Here is a 6,955-nt window from a genome sequence, read left to right as displayed (position 1 = left end):
TCCTTCCTTATTTTACATTTACATAGGTAGGATCTTGAAACATAGGATATGGTGGAGGGCATTTGTGTAACCATTCTAGGTTAGGAGTAGGAGTTTCCACTGCTAAGGCTTCTTGTTTAGATGCAAATGCTTTTCAAAGTATGAAGAGTATTAGCATTACTGCTGCTACTGAGATGAAAGAGCCTAAAGACAAAATATTTCATGTTGTGTGTGCCTCAGGGTACACAGACTAACGCAGTGACATCCCTGAGAGGCCAAGAAAGTGCTGCAGGAGGTCATATTTACTACTACAAATATACTTGTGAAGTGAATTTTTGCTCATACTGAGATAACTCTATAACCTGAGAATCAGTGTAGGAGCCTCCTATAATAGTGAAGACTGCTCCCATGGACATTAGGTCATGGAAGTGTGCTACTACATAGTATGTATCCTGGAGGAAATGTCTGGGGTTGAGTTGGCTAAGATGATTCCTGTCACGTCCCCGGACGTGTTCTGGGGCCACGTCCCTGTGAAAGACGTGCGGGATCTGGGGCGGGGCGCCAAGCGCCGAAGGGTTTGCTGGGTCCCGCCCGCCCTGGGCCAGGAGGTCGTCAAGCCCTCCGCCACCCCGCGGTACCCAAGGCCTCCGTTCCCCTGCCTGGGCGGGCGGCGGGGCCCTGCCGGGGCGGGCTGGGCGCGGGGCTGGCGGTAAGGCGCAAGCGCCAGCGAAGCTGAGCCTCAAGAGGCAGCCCGCGGCCTCCACTCCCGTCTACGGCCATACCACCCTGAACGCGCCCGATCCCGTCTGATCTCGGAAGCTAAGCAGGGTCGGGCCTGGTTAGTACTTAGATGGGAGACCGCCTGGGAATACCGGGTGCTGCAGGCTTTTTGCCTCCCACCCCGCCTTCTCCTTTAGTCGCCAGCGGCCGAGGCCGCCTCCGCCTCCGCCGGGCACCGCTGCAGGCCCCACCTCCTCAGGCCCCTCCCACCACAGCGCGCGCCGGAGGGGGCGCTCCCCGCCGGCCTGGCCGGGGCCAGGCGGCCAGAAGGCGGCCCTGGAAGGCAGCGGCACACCCGACGCTCCGGGGGTGGCTGGCCCGGACCCAGACTCCACCGCAGGGCCGGGGCCAAGATACACGCCCATGAGTGGAAGTGCCGTATGCTCTGTAGCTCTGTTTTTTAGATGTTTTAGGAAACACCATACACTTCTCCAGAGAGGCCCTCTGCAATTTACAACCCTTCCACCAGCATAACAAGGCTCCCTTTTCTCCATGGCTTGTCCTGCATTTCTGGGTTTTACAGTTTTTCAGGATGGCCCTTTTGACCGGTGTGAAGTGAGACTTCTTTGTAGTGCTGATGTGCATTGCCCGCTTGTTTGTTTGGCCAACAAGGGCGTGTGCGTTTTTTCCTGAATATATTCAGGAAAAAACGCATACGCCCTTGTTGGTCAACTGTATCATTATCGAAGTTCTGCCGCTTTTCAGGTGCTTTAAAGGCGACTCCAATCTACCTCTTGAAAACTGTTTCCTGCAATTCTGCCTTGCTTTCAAATTCTCTTCATTGCCTTACCTCAGTATATTTTTGGACGATTGTTATCATTTATAACACTGCAGGTTTGTGAATTGCAGTGCCCCTGAGCTCCATTTTTCAACTCGCCTTTTTTGGAGCTGGCCGCAAAACCACAGGATTGCTTCAGGCCCTATTCTGCTTCCAGGGGGCAGGCTGAGCCTTTGGTTAATTCTTCTTCCTGATTGGAAATTAGAGTGACATGTGCCTGTCCAAACACCTAGAGCTGGTCTCTCATTGGTTCTCCCTTTTCACGTTCATCCTCTGGACAAATTGCAAACTGTATGAAACAGGAGTTTAAAAGTGCTGGCTCTCCAAGTGGGGAGATTGTTAGTAAGGCGGGTGGAATGTCGAACCCGAGCGCCAGGAGATGAAAAATGAGGTGCGTTTTAGAAACCTTTCCCGATCACACGGTGTACCATCTTCTGGGTTGAGCAATGATAGGCCTTGTCTGTTACATATATGGTTTATGGAACGGTATCGGTGCTAATTTCAAACTCTTGTTTTATGCAGCACCCCACCTCACCTTTCCCCTGAAGCAGCCATAAGTGTGTTTTCCAAATGTGTTACTCTGTTCTGTTTTGTAATACAGTTCATGTGTAGCGATTTTTACATTCCCTCTATAAGTGATATCTTATGATACGTTTCTTTATCTGCGTGACTTATTTCTCTTAGAATCATTGTACCTAAATCACTCATTATGCTGCTAGTAACCTTATGACATTGATTTCATGCTGAGTGATATTCCATTGTACATATGTACCGCAACTTGTTTATCCATTTTTCTCTTTCGTGGGATATTTAAAGTGTACCCGAGTTGAGGTTCTTGTAAACAGAGCAGTCCTCGAATTTGGGGTGCCTTTGTCCTCTCGATTTTTGGTTTTCCCAAGATATACGCCCATGAGTGGAAGTGCCCTATGCTCTGTAGCTGTGTTTTTCAGATGTTTTAGGAAACACCATACACTTCTCCAGAGTGGCCATTGACAATCTACGTCCCGCCCATCAGCGTAATAAGGCTCCCTTTTATCCATGGCTTGTCCTGCATTTCTGGGTTTTACACTTTTTCACGATGGCCCTTTTGACCAATGCGAAGTGAGAACTCTTTGTAGTGCTTATTTGCATTACCCGCTTGTTTGGTTGGTCAAAAAGAGCGTGTGCGTTTTTTCCCTGAATATATTCAGGAAAAAAACGCACACGCCCTTTTTGGGCTTCAGGCCCTATTCTAGTTCCGGGGGGCAGGCTGAGCCTTTGGTTAATTTTTCCTGGTTGGAAATTAGAGTGACATTTGCCTGTCCAAACACCTAGAGCTGGTCTGTCATTGGTTCCCCCTCTTCCCGTTCATCCTCTGGACAAATTGCAAACTGTACGAAACCGGAGGTTAAAGGTGCTGATTCTCCAAGTGGGGACATTGTTAGTAAAGTGGCGGGAATGGCGAACCCGAGCACCAGGGGATGAAAAAATGAGGTGCGTTTTAGAAACATTTCCCGATCACACGGTGTACCATCCTCTGGGTTTCCCATGCATGTTTTAGCTGTAGGAAGATTCCCTTGAACCCGGAGATTTGGAACCCATGGAATGGGTAGCCCACAGTATTACTTAACGGGTCTGCATTTCCTCACCATGGTCACCAATCCTCTCGGCCCCAAGAGTGTGGAACCTTATTTCTCTTCCAGCTGTGGGTCTAGATATGGTCAATCCAGGTAGCGTCACACGCCCTGAACGAATTTTGTAAGAATTCTCTATCTTGCACTATCTGGGTTTTTTTTTGTAATTTATAGTTATAATGAGGTGTAGCTGATTTTCAATGCTGTGTTTATGCCCCTTTACACCCACTTGATTCACTTACAGAGAGATATCAATAAATATTTTTAAGATTCTTACTACGCAGATATATTCTTCTCAGGTGAATAGGGTGTGTTGAGTCCAGTTCAGTGAGCAATGAGTAGGTCTTTTCTATTACATGTTTGGTTTATGGAATGGTATCCGCGCTAATTTCATACTCTTGTTTTATGCATCACCCCACCTCACCCTTCCCGTGAAGCAGCCATAAGTGTGTTTTCTAAATGTGTGACTCTGTTCTGTTTTGTAATTCAGTTCATGTGTAGCGATTTTTACATTCCCTCTATAGGTGATATCTTATGATACGTTTCCTTATCTCTGTGACTTATTTCTCTTAGAATTATCGTACCTAAATCACTCATTATGCTGCTACTAGCCTTATGACATTGATTTCATGGCTGAGTGATATTCCATTGTACATATGTACCGCAACTTGTTTATCCATTTTTCTCTTTCGTGGGATATTTAAGGTGTACCCGAGTTGAGGTTCTTGTAAACAGAGCAGCCCTCGACTTTGCGGTGCCTGTGGCCTGTCGATTTTTGGTTTCCCCAAGATATACGCCCATGAGTGGAAGTGCCCTATGCTCTGTAGCTGTGTTTTTCAGATGTTTTAGGGGACACCATACACTTCTCCAGAGTGGCCGTTTGCAATGTGAAGTGTTTCCTGCTTGGTTCCTCTTACCTTGTGATGTGGGCTTTTGGTGTGAGGCGGTACCTGCTGGTTTCCTCATCCCCTTTGTGATATGGACCCTTTGGTGTGAAGTGGTTCCTGCTTGGTTGCTCTTACTTGTGATGTGGGCATTTGGTGTGACGTGATTCCTGCTGGGTTCCTCATCCCCTTTGTGATGTGGGCCCTTTGGTGTTAGGTGTTTCCTGCTGGGTTTCTCATCCCCTTTATGATGAGTGTGATGAAGTGTGAGGTGGTTCCTACTGGTTTCCTCATTACCTTTGTGACGTGGGTCCTTTGCCATGATGTAGTTCCTTCTTGGTTCCTCATCCCTTGTGATGTGGGCTTTTCTTGTGACATAGTTCCTGCTGGGTTCCTCATCCCCTTTGTGACGTGGGCTTCTGGTGTGAGATGGCTCCTGCTGGGTTCCTCATCCCCTTTCTGATGTGGGCCCTTTGGTGTGAGTTGGTTCCTGCTGGGTTCCTCATCACCTTTGTGATGTGGGCCCTCTGGTGTTAGGTAATTCCTGCTGGGTTTCTCATCCCCTTTATGAGTACGATGAAGTGTGAGGTGGTTCCTGCTGGTTTCCTCATCCCCTCTGTGACGTGGGCCCTTTGGCGTGAAGTTGCTCCTTCTTCGTTCCTCATCCCTTGTGATGTTGGCTTTTGGTGTGACTTGGTTCCTGCTGGTTTCCTCATCCCCTTTGTGATGTGGGCCCTTTGGTATGAAGTGGTTCCTGCTTGGCTCCTCTTACCTTGTGATGTGGGCATTTGTTGTGACCTGGTTCCTCCTGGGTTCCTCATCACTTTCTGATGTGGGCCCTTTGGTATTAGGTGTTTCCTGCTGCATTTCTCATCCACTTTATTATGAGGATGATGAAGTTTGAATTGGTTCCTGCTGGTTTCCTCATCCCCTTTGTGATGTGGGCCCTTTGGTGTGATGTGCTTCCTCCTTGGGTCCTCATCCCTTATGATGTGGACCATTTGGTGTGAGGTGGTTCCTGCTCGTTTCCTTATCCTCTTTGAGATGTGGGCCTTTTGGTGTGAGGTTGTACCCCCTGGATTCCTCATCCCATTTGTGATATGGGAGCTTTGGAGTGAGGTGGTTCCTCCTGGGCTCCTCATCTCCATTGTGATGTGGGCTTTGGTGTGAGGTGGTTACTGCTGCGTTTCTCATCCACTTTGAAATGTTGGGCTGTTGGTGTGAGGTGGTTCCTGCTGGTTTCCTCATCCCCTTTTTGATGTGGACCCTTTGGTGTGAAGCGGTTCCTGCTTGGTTCCTCTAACTTGTGATGTTGCCATTTGGTGTGACGTGGTTCCTACTGGGCTCCTCATCCCCTTTGTGATGTTGGCCCTTTGGTGTGAGTGGTTCCTGCTGGGTTCCTCATTCCCTTTGTGACATGGAGCCTTTGCTGTGAAGTGGTTCCTTCTTGGTTCCTCATCCCTTCTGATGTGTGCTTTTGGTGTGACTGGGTTCCTCATCCCCTCTGTGATGTGGCCCCCTTTGCTGTGATTTGGTTACTGCAGGGTTCCTCATCCCCTTTGTGAAGTGGGCTTCTGGTATGAGGTGGTTCCTTCTGTAAAATAAATAAAATACTAAAAATACTGAGTATCAATTCTGAGCCTTATACTATGAGTTTGCATTTAAAATAACAGGTCCTATTAGGAATAAGTGTACAAATGGAATTCTACGAGGGAATATGTCCAACAGGTGTTTTAAATTCCTTTAGTGGCAATGAAAATGTTTCAAGGCATTTCTTGCAATACTAAGTGAGCTGGTTTGCTTTTTGTGGGTAAACACTGTACTTTGTTTACAAAACTTAACCTGAAAGTATTTTATACGTGTCCTGCTATTACTCTACTCAAAGTTAGCCTTGTTATCTCCTTTAACAAACAAGAATGGTAAGACACAGTCTCAGTTAGTATAGTATGGATAAATCACTTGCAGTTTGGGGAAAATTGTGCCTTAAGGAGTGTCTTCAATTTTGGGAAGACAGGAATTGACAATTGCCATTCTCTATGCATATTATTGCCATCTAACCTAATTGCAGCAAAAGACAGCTATAGTTGGGTAGATCCTTTCATAAAGTGATGCAGTCACTCAGGAATCCTTTATAATCTAAACCGACTGGACAGTCAGTAACCAATTAATTATCCTAATGCTGATTCATCTGAGAGGTCCTTTATTCCAATGACTTTCGCTGCTATCCTTCTCTTTTCCTTTTGGGATTAAGAACTATGCATAAAGTCTTACTTACTCTAAGGTTCACCTTGTACCTCTCCTGTCATACAACTCGTCACTTTCCCCATCATATGCCACCAAATACCATAAAGAAATCTGAGTACTCTGCGGTCATGGCACAGGTATTTCTAAAGAGATGAAAACCTGTTCAAAAATCACTAATCCGAGAATAAATATATGGGGAAAGGAACTGATATGTTGCCTTTAAAGTTTAACCTTTCTCATTGATTTTGTACATGGATGAAGGTTCACACAGTAAGATAAATTCAAGGATTTTTTTCTCCAATACCATTGATATGAATTCCTATTACTTAATTTCTTTTTGATAGATTTTCAGATGAAAGTCCAAGATAGTTCTGCCAATGGAAATCACAGGGCTACCAAATATAGAAAAGACTTTGGAACACTTACAGTGTGTTTTCATGGTCTGCATCAGAATTCTACAGAAGGCTTTTGGCTGAATTGGCAGTGACAGGAGAATGAAAAGTTAGTGTAACGGTTACTTTCCAGTGTGGTATTTTTTCTTTTCTACTATTCTACTATGTATTAGAAATTACATAAAAATCAGGAGAAGAGAAATAGTTAATATATATTGTTAATATATATGGTTAATATAATCTGTCATGTTAAAGACATTCGGCACTTACCTAGACTCACAGATA

General features: G+C 45.9%; 1 non-coding gene and 1 pseudogene across 1 annotated transcript; both read left to right on the top strand.

Moving 5' to 3' along the window:
* The window catches only part of LOC102991361 (centrosomal protein of 78 kDa-like), a 223,386-nt pseudogene that overhangs the window by 88,170 nt on the left and 128,261 nt on the right, over positions 1–6,955 (top strand).
* On the top strand, positions 748–866 carry LOC112062660 (5S ribosomal RNA). Its single transcript, XR_002890846.1, has one exon. It is a non-coding gene; the product is annotated as a 5S ribosomal RNA (ribosomal RNA).

This window comes from Physeter macrocephalus, chromosome 12 (genome assembly GCF_002837175.3).
Source record: "Physeter macrocephalus isolate SW-GA chromosome 12, ASM283717v5, whole genome shotgun sequence".
Classification (NCBI taxonomy): domain Eukaryota; kingdom Metazoa; phylum Chordata; class Mammalia; order Artiodactyla; family Physeteridae; genus Physeter; species Physeter macrocephalus.
This window is presented reverse-complemented; position numbering and strand designations above follow the sequence as displayed.